Source organism: Podarcis bocagei (genome assembly GCF_964188305.1).
Source record: "Podarcis bocagei genome assembly, chromosome: 2".
In the NCBI taxonomy this organism is placed as follows: Eukaryota; Metazoa; Chordata; class Lepidosauria; order Squamata; family Lacertidae; genus Podarcis; species Podarcis bocagei.
This window is the reverse complement of record NC_138126.1, coordinates 85,095,094-85,108,542: the sequence shown is the minus strand read 5'-3', so window position 1 is coordinate 85,108,542 and position 13,449 is coordinate 85,095,094. Positions and strand designations below refer to the sequence as shown.

Sequence of the window (13,449 nt, the reverse complement as noted above, 5' to 3'; positions counted from 1 at the left end):
ACAGTTTGACACTGTAAATGCTTCTGCATGCCACTTTTCATTAATGTTCCAAATGTGGATATGTTTGCCAGTGCAAGATTGTAAGATATGTTTAGTGGATAACGGCTGTTCTCTGTAAGGTATTACTCCTTTCAGCTGCTTATGATTTGATTACAGTCAAAAAGGCTTTCACAGTAGCCTTAATTATAAATGGAGCATAGTAATCTGAAACCTGACATCACACAAACTGTAATCTTCCTCTGTCAGCATCAATTTAAAGGCATTCTCCTTCCTTCCTACCGTTCTCATCTCTACCCCCCCCCATTTATTTTAAATGCTGATTTGATCTTTCTGCTTATCCTTTTTTTTCTTTTCGGGGTGTGTCCTACAATAATCCTTGTTTTCATTAGAAGATAGGGCAACACACACAAAAGTACTATTATCCTTAGGTGGGCACTATTCTCCCCGAATTTTCCACCATTCATTAAGTGTGTGAACTGTTCTGTCAATATTTATAATGTTAGCACAAGCCCTTGATTGAGTTACAAACTTGTATTCAATTAGGGGGCATGTAATTTTGTAAATATTAATAGCATAAAATAACAAAGGTTTTCCATCTGTGGTACCAGTCCTGCTCCATGTCTACCCAAATAATTTTTCCCCAGGATGATCTTACAACAAAGCTAAAAGGAAGAGAAGAAATCAATGACAGGCTCTCTTTTCTATTTATGTCACCCTTTCACATTCAGCATTGTGGTTAGAGCAGCTTTAAGAATGAGTTGAGTATTTAATGGAATAGCAACAATAGTTGATGTCAATTGGAAATGAAAAGGACTAGCATAGAATTTAATCTATATTATCCCAGAAATTGGTCAGAGCATGCCCCAACCTCATTTTAGCCTTGAAGGATAGACTTGTAATAGTGTGATATATAGTTCTCCAGACATAATAGATAGAGGGTAGTCTTTCTCTGTGTTGTGGAGGATTGCTGAGAGATTGCAAAGAAGAACAAAATAAAACATCTTATAAAATAGAGAGAGTTCTGGAAATGATGGAACATTGCTGGAGGAGGGGGGAAGTAGTGCTCCAGGTATTCACAGTATTTTTAAAATCCCTACAGAAGTGCTGTCATGCTTGTATAATATGACTAGTGATGTAGTAGAGTTGTCCTCAAGTTTCCTGTTTGAACAAACACTGTTGATTACTAAAATAACACTAAATTATTTTAATATAAAATGCAATTAAGATCTAGGGCCTCTAAGAACAGTCAACCATCTTATCAATATCTCTGGGAGACAGATGGCCCTCCTACAATTATTAACTCTTCACTCTCCCAGTAGAGTTGCATGCACTTTATCAAGGAAGTACTTGGTGTTTGTTGCCACACATTTTACAGGCACCATCCAATAGGTACCCAGCTGCTTGTGTAACCACATTTTACAGAGCTTTCTCTACCACAATGGTATAGCTGGTGGTGGTAGTATAATTTCCCAGTGTCAATGTATTGCACTTTGAACACTGAGGAATCTCACCATTTTCATAAAAATATACCCTTGGCAGAAGACATCTGGATTCCCCACAGTGACTGAGTAACTGCTGCATTTTAAACCCTCAAAAGGAACACCATTTTGGTTGTACTATGGCCCATCAACCCCCGTCTGGGCAGCCAGACAAAATGGATACCCTGATTCCTTGGACCGTGGTGGGGTGCTCCCAACTCTCTGTCCATCTAGACTCAGGATCCAACCTAATGCCTTATCCATCACTTGAGTCGACCCCAAACTACTCACATCTGCAACCCCAATCCCTAATGCCACTGCACACATCAAGCAACCAAACCTCATTGCCAGCTGACAAAAACGCACCAAATTGGGTCTGTATAGAGCCTCATTGTCAAATCTGATGCCAGGGTGCCAAATGATCTGGTCTTGAGTGCCAACATGTGCTGCATCACCCTGTTCATTGACTCATATTCTAGCAGTTCTGACCACAGAATTATCATTACTGGGTGCATTGTGTACAATGCCTCGAGGTGCAGTGCTGCTGCGAATGTGAGGTTGATGTCTTTCTAGTTTACCAGATTATTTTCACCTAGCTGAATGATTGGGGCATCTGGCAGGCTCACTACTGAATTGCATGAGGTCAGACAAGGCTTCAGGCCTTCCCATGTCATACCCCTTCGACAAAGCCATGTAATATGTAATATGGCCTCAGCCCATGTGTTCAGGCTTAGGTGTTGGTTCCATGGTGTTTGTGCAGCTTGCATCCATATCCAATATACAATGTTGTGACAGATCCACACAGTCCACAGATCCACACAATCAACAGCAAGCTTTTTTAGCTCCAGCCATGCTGTTTCTCACCTTCTCCATTTTATCAGGAATGGGTGTTTGGGTCATGGAATAACCAAAAGAAATAAGTTATAGGGGTATAATTGTATAACAAATGTCTCTTTAACCCTGGATCTAGAAAACAGTGGAATTTTAAATAAAGCAAGTAACAAACATTTGTCCCTAGGGTGTAGGTTGTAGGAAAATTGAGCAGGGGGAGTGGGGAACAGAAAATTGAGCATAAGGGGGGGAGAGAGGGTTTCTACCTGAAGAACTATAACACAAATAACATGATGACTTAGTTCACATGATCAAATCCTTGTTTAATATGTCAGAGTACACACAAATGTGCCATATTTAGGGCAGTATGGGTGGATCCCTCACACAGGGTGCCAAGTCGAGGAGGTGCAAAATTGAGAAGACATAATTTAGACGATCCATTTCGGAGTGCCAAATTTTGGGCTCCCACAGAGCATCATATGCAGATACTACATTTGAGTGTGAAAACAAGCTAGGAAGCTGCAGTCAACCATTTTGTGCAAACCAGGAACTGTGGATAATGGCCTGCAAACACCCAGTAAGTGAAAGCCAACTTTAAATCATGGTTTCATATCTTAGCTTGTTTAGAAACCATTAACCATAGTTTCCTGATTCACACCTAACAGGAAGCTATACGTAACTGCAGGATCGTGGTTTGCTTCTCCACTCACGTGACGTGAGTAGCAAAGTAAGAGCTCCTGCATATCCTGATTTATTAAGCCAAATTTGATCATGTCAATGTGTTCATTGTAACACTGGAAGAAAATTATATATTACGTGTGGACCGTGTCTCAGAACATTAACAATGACAACCATGACAGAGCAGGCAGCCAAAGCCTATTTAAACTAGAGGGAGATTATTTATATGCCTTGCTGCTCACCTCCTACTGCTTAACTTCCTGCTTGGCCTAAAATGCCAAGAGATAGCTTTGGCTTTAACAGAAGCATCATGGGAATTGTAGTCATCACCACAGGGAACTCTGCTGATTATCAGTGCCCACAGCTGCCCTCTATAGGCCTACAACCTCCTGTTTCTGTGCACTGGGAACAGTGTCTAAGGCAAAGGGAGGGCGGGGAGAAAAGAACAGCATTCCTTATTAACTTGAAGAGGAACACAACATATGGCTAAATAAGAAACAGGTATTTCAGCTGACAAACCTAAGCCTAAACATTATGTTGGACTGAGGAAAATACCCCGAGTCTGATTACAGGCCTACTCATTCACCTGCATTCGCCTCAAGACTTCACAGCAGCTCCATATGACATTCAAGTCAGGGGATTTCTGCCAGTTCTGCCAGTGCTTACCTTGAGGACTAGTGAGAGAGGGGATTGAAGAAGCTTAAGCTTTATTTCTTACCTCCAGCCTGAAGAAACAGGTACACACACACACACACACACACACACACACATATATATATATATATATATATATATATATATATATATATATATATATGCTTTCGTAGATTTTCACGGGTACAGGAATGCAGGTTTTGGTGTCTTCGGGTGTCTTCCCGTGTAAGAGTTGGGGTGTCTAGGCGACGTTTCGACGAGGTCTCACTCGTCATCTTCAGGCTGGTGCTTTCGGCTTCTTGTTACTGGAACAGAGCAGGATCTCAGTGTTTGAGTTCCTATAAATACTGTTGAGGGGGTGTGGTGTATAGCCTCCAACGTTCTGGGCAGAGAGGAAGTTCCCAGGTTAGTGTGTCTTTTCTTCTTTTGTTCATTAATTACTTGAGGGATATCTTGAGTGATTTCTTGAGTGATATTCTGAGTACCACTTAGGAGGGTCATTAGGTGTGGATTAGTTGCTAAAGCTTTCGTGTCTTGACCTCTTGAGCTTGTGAAGAGTTTTTTCTGAGAAGATGGCTGTACTGCACTTAGTTGTGCTCTGGCTTGGCTTCGTGTATAGGGGTGAGCTGTGGTTTTGTGCCCTGTGCCAGCCAGAACTGTGTAGGGATTGCAGGGGGGTGCAGCATCCGGAGGTGCCACTATGGTTTGGCTACTGGATGGTGTCTGTAATTTATCTGTGGAGAGGGTCTGGGTTTGGGTCTGGTGTGGTTGATTGGAGATGGCGTTCTGTGTGCCTCTGGTTCTGGTGTCGGTTTTTGTGGGGAGGGCTATTTTCCAGATGTCTGGCAGGCGGGACGTATCGTCACGCTTGTTCATGTTGTGAGGGTGTTTCTCTATCTCGATGGCTTCCATGATTATTCTCTTGTGGTGGTGTTCCATGTTAAAGAGCAATTTGGAATCTGAAAATTAATTTCGTGTCCTGTTTCTTTCATGTGTTGGTAAAGAGAGGAAGTTTTTTCTTCTTTTTTGACGGCATTCTTGTGTTCTGCGATACGTGCATTTATTCGTCTGTTTGTTTGTCCAATGTACGTGGCTGGGCAGACTTTGCAGGGTATTTCATAGACCCCTTGGTTTTCTAACTGGATTTTATCTTTGGGGTTTCTGAGGATATTGGCTATTTTTTGGTTGGTGCAAAAGGCTGTTTTGATATTGTGTTTATGGAGGATTTTGCTAATTTTATCTGTAGTGCCCTTGATATAAGGAAGGAGGGCCATGCCATTGTTTTCTTCTGTGTCTTGGTTTTTGGGGGGTGTTTCTTTTTGGATTAGCTTCGTAACCCTGTTTTGCTGGTATCCGTTGGCGATTAACACATTTGAAAGATTCTGTAACTCAGTTGTCAAGTGGTCTTTGTCAGCCAGGCGTTTGGTTCTGGAGATGAGAGTCTTGGCTACGGAGTTTATTTGTGCAGGGTGGTGGTGTGATTGTGCATGTAAGTAGCGGTTGGTGTGTGTTTTTTTCCGGTAGATAGTGTGTCCTAGGGAGCCATCAGGTTTTTTGTAGATTAGGACGTCAAGGAAGGGAAGTTGGTTGTTGGCTTCTATTTCCATAGTGAATTGTATTTTGGGGTGTAGGCTGTTGAGATGTGTGAGGAAGCTATCTAGTTTTTTCTTCCCGTGTGGCCAAATTACAAAGGTGTCGTCAACATACCTGAGCCAAAGTTTGGGTTTGTGTTCTGACTTGTCTAAAGCATTGGTTTCAAAGTGTTCCATGTACAGATTTGCGATGACCGGTGAGAGGGGTGATCCCATAGGTGCTCCTTCTATCTGTTTGTATCTTTGTCCATTGTGGATGAAGTACGTGTTGGTTAGGCAGTGGTTGGTCAGGTCCAGGATGTATTCGGGGGGATTGTATTTGTTTTGAATGGCTGTCAAGGCTTCATTAATGGGCACTTGTGTGAAGAGAGATACAACATCGAAGCTCACAAGTAGGTCGTCGGGATGTAGGTTTTGCTTCTTTATTGTTTCTATGAACTGGAAGGAGTTTGTAACGTGTGAAGCGATAGATTCTGCATAGGGCTGAAGTTGCTTAGCGAGAAATTTAGCGAGATTTTGTAGAGGTGAGCCTATGGAGCTGACTATTGGTCTGAGTGGTGTTCCTTCTTTGTGTATCTTGGGGAGACCGTAGAGTTTGGGGCATCTGGATGATTTTTCTCTGGGGATGATTCTTAGCTGGATTTCTTCACTGATAGGAGAGGCTTTTATTTTGGATTTGGTGGTTTTTTCCAGATAGGTGGTGGGATCTGTTTTTATAGGTTGGGTAGGTAGGGTCTTGGAGTAGATTTGATAGTTTTGCTTGGTAGTCCGATGTGTTCATCACAAAGGTAATGCCACTGTTGTGATGAACACATCGGACTACCAAGCAAAACTATCAAATCTACTCCAAGACCCTACCTACCAACCTATAAAAACAGATCCCACCACCTATCTGGAAAAAACCACCAAATCCAAAATAAAAGCCTCTCCTATCAGTGAAGAAATCCAGCTAAGAATCATCCCCAGAGAAAAATCATCCAGATGCCCCAAACTCTACGGTCTCCCCAAGATACACAAAGAAGGAACACCACTCAGACCAATAGTCAGCTCCATAGGCTCACCTCTACAAAATCTCGCTAAATTTCTCGCTAAGCAACTTCAGCCCTATGCAGAATCTATCGCTTCACACGTTACAAACTCCTTCCAGTTCATAGAAACAATAAAGAAGCAAAACCTACATCCCGACGACCTACTTGTGAGCTTCGATGTTGTATCTCTCTTCACACAAGTGCCCATTAATGAAGCCTTGACAGCCATTCAAAACAAATACAATCCCCCCGAATACATCCTGGACCTGACCAACCACTGCCTAACCAACACGTACTTCATCCACAATGGACAAAGATACAAACAGATAGAAGGAGCACCTATGGGATCACCCCTCTCACCGGTCATCGCAAATCTGTACATGGAACACTTTGAAACCAATGCTTTAGACAAGTCAGAACACAAACCCAAACTTTGGCTCAGGTATGTTGACGACACCTTTGTAATTTGGCCACACGGGAAGAAAAAACTAGATAGCTTCCTCACACATCTCAACAGCCTACACCCCAAAATACAATTCACTATGGAAATAGAAGCCAACAACCAACTTCCCTTCCTTGACGTCCTAATCTACAAAAAACCTGATGGCTCCCTAGGACACACTATCTACCGGAAAAAAACACACACCAACCGCTACTTACATGCACAATCACACCACCACCCTGCACAAATAAACTCCGTAGCCAAGACTCTCATCTCCAGAACCAAACGCCTGGCTGACAAAGACCACTTGACAACTGAGTTACAGAATCTTTCAAATGTGTTAATCGCCAACGGATACCAGCAAAACAGGGTTACGAAGCTAATCCAAAAAGAAACACCCCCCAAAAACCAAGACACAGAAGAAAACAATGGCATGGCCCTCCTTCCTTATATCAAGGGCACTACAGATAAAATTAGCAAAATCCTCCATAAACACAATATCAAAACAGCCTTTTGCACCAACCAAAAAATAGCCAATATCCTCAGAAACCCCAAAGATAAAATCCAGTTAGAAAACCAAGGGGTCTATGAAATACCCTGCAAAGTCTGCCCAGCCACGTACATTGGACAAACAAACAGACGAATAAATGCACGTATCGCAGAACACAAGAATGCCGTCAAAAAAGAAGAAAAAACTTCCTCTCTTTACCAACACATGAAAGAAACAGGACACGAAATTAATTTTTCAGATTCCAAATTGCTCTTTAACATGGAACACCACCACAAGAGAATAATCATGGAAGCCATCGAGATAGAGAAACACCCTCACAACATGAACAAGCGTGACGATACGTCCCGCCTGCCAGACATCTGGAAAATAGCCCTCCCCACAAAAACCGACACCAGAACCAGAGGCACACAGAACGCCATCTCCAATCAACCACACCAGACCCAAACCCAGACCCTCTCCACAGATAAATTACAGACACCATCCAGTAGCCAAACCATAGTGGCACCTCCGGATGCTGCACCCCCCTGCAATCCCTACACAGATCTGGCTGGCACAGGGCACAAAACCACAGCTCGCCCCTATACACGAAGCCAAGCCAGAGCACAACTAAGTGCAGTACAGCCATCTTCTCAGAAAAAACTCTTCACAAGCTCAAGAGGTCAAGACACGAAAGCTTTAGCAACTAATCCACACCTAATGACCCTCCTAAGTGGTACTCAGAATATCACTCAAGAAATCACTCAAGATATCCCTCAAGTAATTAATGAACAAAAGAAGAAAAGACACACTAACCTGGGAACTTCCTCTCTGCCCAGAACGTTGGAGGCTATACACCACACCCCCTCAACAGTATTTATAGGAACTCAAACACTGAGATCCTGCTCTGTTCCAGTAACAAGAAGCCGAAAGCACCAGCCTGAAGATGACGAGTGAGACCTCGTCGAAACGTCGCCTAGACACCCCAACTCTTACACGGGAAGACACCCGAAGACACCAAAACCTGCATATATATATATATATATATATATATATATATATATATATATATATATATATATATAAATGGGACATCAGTTATTTGAATGATCTGATTGGTGGTGTTGGGTTAGAGCTGTGCTACCCTGTTTTGTAGTGATTATGCATGAACATGCTGCACAATCACAATAAACCACAATAAGTGTTTGAAAGACCCTTTATAAATGAGATATGCAAACTCTCTCAGATTAAACCATTCTTTACACTAATGCATAGTATCACAATAATAACTGGATCCAAATAATTTGGGTCCCAAATAATTTAGACCCAAATATATGCAGGATATCAGAGACAACCCTTGTCCAAATTCCATGTTTAGGAGAAGTATATCACAGGTATCTACAAAAAATGGAGGCCTTATCTATGATGGTGCCACAACTGTGAAATACTCTCCTGATTGTTGTACTCCTGGAACTTAAACTACTGTATTATATCTCGCACCAGATTAAAACCTGTTTATTTGCTCATGTATTTTAGATGGTGGTGTTTTTAGTTAGTTGAATGCTTTTATTCCTCTTAATTTTATTGTATCGCTGCTTGCGTTTTATATTTGTGTCCCACCCTGAAAAGTATTTTTTGGTATAGGTCAATTTATAATAATTTAAAATAAGTATATAGAGCTGAGATGCTTTAAATTCTGTGCTCACAATGCACTTATGTGCTGTATTTTTAAATTGGTAGAACTGCTTGAAAGGAAATTTGTTAACGTGAAGTAATAAAAAGGCTACTTTACATTTCCATAGCTTCAAAATATTAGGAAAGATACATTTTCTTGAAATAATAAGTGGGGATTTGATACGAATTTTTTAAGGAAAGATATCTGAAGGTTTATTAGCTTGACAATTTGATGCTACTCTTGGGGACTACATGATTCCTTGACCATTCCTTGACACTCTGAAGTCCTTGTTGTGACACGAGCTACAGGGTCTTGGATAAGTGCATAAGTGTGACACACTTAAAATTTCCCAAATTTTATTAATTTGGGAAAGAATATATTGGTTTGATATTTTCAGCCATCAAATGGCAGTCAGGACCACTATAATGTGAAAGGAAAATAAATGATAGCTTTGTTAAGATTTACTTGGTAAAATACATGCCCCATTGTTCTGAAGCCTCCTATAGCAGCTCAGCCCTTTATACTGTGCTTTTCCCCCTGCAGCCAGACATTTCTACTCCTTTCTTATTATGGTCTCTATGTTCTTCTGTATCTCCAGCAGAACATGTTCTTCAGTGAGGTGGTTGTTGTTTTTTGATTCCCTGGTGGGCAGGGTTTAAGCACTGTAAATCTCCCAACCGTGCCTCTCTCATTAAATATCATTGCTTACAGTCTTTTATCCCATTGTAGAAATTGCCCTGTGAGAACTGGCAATAATGAGGATGGGGATAGATCAGTCAACATGTGTCCTAGATATCTTGTCAACATTTTGCACTGTCTTCATTCATGTTTCATCATAAATTCCACAGTGACAAGCTAAAAGGTTACCATTTAAAATGGTGATTAATGTAGTTGTGTTTGAAATTAGATCCACTGCAAATAATATGAACATAGATCTTATAAGTTGTTTCCAGCGCCTTTCTAAACTGGGGAACAAAGTGTGTTGCACATGTTCTTGGGTTAAAAGCTCAATGAGCATATGCTGGGGTTAATTATAATTCTCCCTATTTGAGATTACTAGGGAGGTGAGAGGGAAAAGGTTAGGAAACAGAACCACAGCTGACATTTATAAGCTTATCTTAATTAATATATCTTCTGTCCGGTGCATGAAATTACTTCCTCCTTTGCATGTGTCTGCATTAAAGCTATGTGAGCAATAAGCGTATCTGTACTTTTAGACTATAGCAGCAATACTTCCTTGTTAAATAAAATTATTTCATATACTCAAAACTGAATATAAGGCATAAAATAAACAAGACACTTTGACTGTGGTATAAGAAAGCAAAAGAGACTAGCTAAAAATGTGAATGACAGGAATGACAGAAGACTAGAAAGTGATAGAATGAGGAACCCATGTGTTTTGCTTAAAGTGTGAGACAGATCTCAGTAACAGCTGGACTTTATATTTTCAAAAAATGGAGACGCCATTGTTTCCTTATCCCATAATTCTGTGGGTGACCTGATAACTGCAGCACCTAACAGGGACTAGTTTATTGTTTGCAATCTCCATCTTAAGAATGCATTTAAATGCAGACCTCATGACTACAATATCCAACCTAATATTTATACTTTTGTTTTTGATTCCTCATCCATCTCATCCTTCTTTGTGTACCATTTAGCCTGATGAAGAGTTCTGGGAAACTTTTAAGACTTCCTATTTTGTGATATTTTGGGTGGATCTTAATATGCTTATAGCCCAGTTGTGGATTTTAATATTGGCTCTTATGGACCAATGCAGCTGTATTTCCTTTTTATGCAGTTTAAAAGTAACATCCAGCTACTAGAAATATTGGTTAGTGTCATATTGATTCAGGTAAAATGAATTGAGCTAGAAAACTGTATGTTCTTGGAAGAACAGGTGACCAGTAGGAAAGTAGACCATAACCCTTCTGATTCAGCCCTAGTGATAGAATTTTAGAGGAAGACAGTGTTCCTTTGACAAAATTACAATACAAATCCTGCATGTATTCAAAACATATACCCAGCTAGATTAATATATGTATTAACATCAGCAATTAATTATTCGAAGGCATTACATTGCCTGCAACATTTGATACAACTGACAGAATTTAGCATACTGAATTAGCATATTGCAGTGTACTGCTATGGATGACCTATTTCTCTGTATCCTTTGAGAATTAAGATAGAGGAAGCTCTTGCAAGAGAATCCTTGACCTCAGCAGTTAGGCAGCAAGTCGATGGGTAGATGAAATACTGTAATCTCTATCAGGGCAGTGCAAGAGAACAGGGACGTTTGTCAGCATGAAGCAACCTTTAATTTTCTATGACATTGACTCAGACTTGGCTCATAATTGTGAAGTGCACACAAAACCACATACATACAAATTACCAAGTTTCCACAAATTTTCTCACCATAGTTGCCTTGGCAAATGTCCCTTCTGCAAATATGTGTCCCTCCAGTGATAATCTTGAAGCTGAGTGCAACAGGGATGAGCCTCCATTTTTCCTCCTGAGCTATGGACTAAGATGGAGGGCATGGGGTTGTTCCTATCATGCTGGTGTCGAATGTCTGATGTCAAAGACAACACAAGGGAGGGATACGCCCAGCCATAATTTCTGACCACCGCAAAATGAAAATATACATTCAAGTTCCTCTAATATAGCAAGGCTGAGCCATTTAAAGGGCACATCTACTGCATACTGATCATATCAGCTAACCACCTGTTGTGAGGGGATTTTTTTACAGTATAGCAGTGAGCACAATTGTTATTTATGATGATCTCTTGATTGGTTCCCATCTAAACAACTATAATTAGAACTGCAAATGCTGCCCAATGTGGTATATATCTAGTGCCAAAAAAGTGACATCTGTGTATTGGAACCCACAATGTGCAAACACCAATCAAGCTGGATTTTCAAATTCACATTGTTTCTTCTTTTCATGATAGAGCACTGTGATAGCAGTTCTGGACACACACACGGTATACAGGAAAGTGAATGCTTTGGAAAAACTTGGGGATATTTTGGGGGTTGTGCAATGCACAATCTACAATAACTGTAATAAAGTGTTTGTAACAAAGCTGGGTGTAATGGAGGGGGTTGGTATTGCATGGTAACAAGATGACTTTTTTCTAGTATGGTTTTTAAATGTGATATTTGGAAACCATGATTTTGGTTTTTAGGTATCTTATTTAATCCAACCATAATACAAACACTAACATTTGCTCAATCTACTTTATAAAATGTAGGATGAAGGTCTTACTTTAAGAAGGGCTTTGGTTATACAGTATGTTAAAAGAAGGAAAGTGGGTCTCATGTTGGGTTTCAATCTGAGGTAAGAATGTGTGTATCTCCTCATGCGATAAAATGTGAGAATGCCTTTCCTGGATATTATACTGGAAGCATGAAAACTAGATGCACAAATCTCTGGCCGATCCACTTTCTGCTGACTTGCCATAATGTTGAAAGCTCCTGAGAGTAAAAGGGAGATGTTTTAAACAGGAAAGGTTTTCCTTGAAGATGTAGGTAGGCAGCTGACCCTGAATAAAGTACCCTTCACTTTCAGTTCTGACTGTGAAAAAACTACTAAAGACTCTTTCTAGCTCTTTTAACACGGGAATCATCTTTAAAATTCAAATAAATTTTGGAAATAGAATGTGTTCTAAATAAAGCAAAAGTCATGAAGCAAACTCCTGCAGAAAATACAGAGAACAGATAAATAAAACACACATTTCTACATATTTTCAGTTGAAAAATTATGATAACTATAAAAGTGCTTACTATAAGAAACACAAATACTGTATGTCTGTGGAATTAAAACCTGAGATGGAGTTGTAGTGTTGTAGTAGACCACATATATTGCATGTAAAACTCCCAGGTTATTTCCCTGAGTTCTTCAGGTAGGACTGGGAAATATTCCTCTTGGATACCTGTTGCCAGCCAGTTTAGAAAATATTAGACTGAAGAAATGATACAAAATATGACAAGTTTTATAGAACATGGTTCAGCTTTATTTCCTGCACATGGACTGCAGCTTCCTATGAGATACACAAACACAAACATAGGAAGCATATGGTTTACAGCTCATGGATAGTGATGATTGAGCTTAACCCATTTCAGATGACACAGTATGTCAAACCTTGGCTTAGCTCAGTGCAGTACAGGAGCAAAAGGACCAGAAAGATGCAGAATGCCATCCCAGTAAGCCATAGGTTGACATACCATATTGTATGAATGAGGCCATTATAGATCTTTGTCCAAAATACATTCTTAGCCTTCTGAAATTTTACTTTAGTGTTAAACTAGATGAATTTTCAAGGAATAAATGAGTAACAGTATATATCTTTTTCAGCATATATATATTTCTCTTCTTAATTAATTGAACATTATAGTCTCAGAGAAGATAGTGAATGTTAAATTAAGATTCTCACTTAAGGCACTTACCTTATTTATTAATAACCTACAGAATGTTGATGCATTTTATGAGAAAGACATTTAAAAGGAGGGGAAAGGCTTTTGTAGAAGGAAAGGGCCTTACACTTAGTCAAAAATAATTTTAAAACTAAAAAATATCCATGAGGGATG

General features: G+C 40.0%; 1 protein-coding gene across 14 annotated transcripts in view; it reads left to right on the top strand.

Annotated features, from left to right (window-relative positions):
- The window catches only part of TENM2 (teneurin transmembrane protein 2), a 745,234-nt gene that overhangs the window by 191,262 nt on the left and 540,523 nt on the right, over positions 1 to 13,449 (top strand). For 2 of the 14 annotated variants that reach the window (XM_081184712.1, XM_081184710.1), the window contains exon 1: positions 3,345 to 3,724. The exons of 10 other annotated variants lie outside the window; for them this stretch is intronic. The gene's annotated coding sequence lies outside the window, so the exon portion shown is untranslated. Of the gene's footprint in view, positions 1 to 3,343; positions 3,725 to 13,449 lie in introns of those variants that run through there. 2 more of the 14 variants (XM_081184707.1, XM_081184713.1) reach the window with 2 other exon arrangements.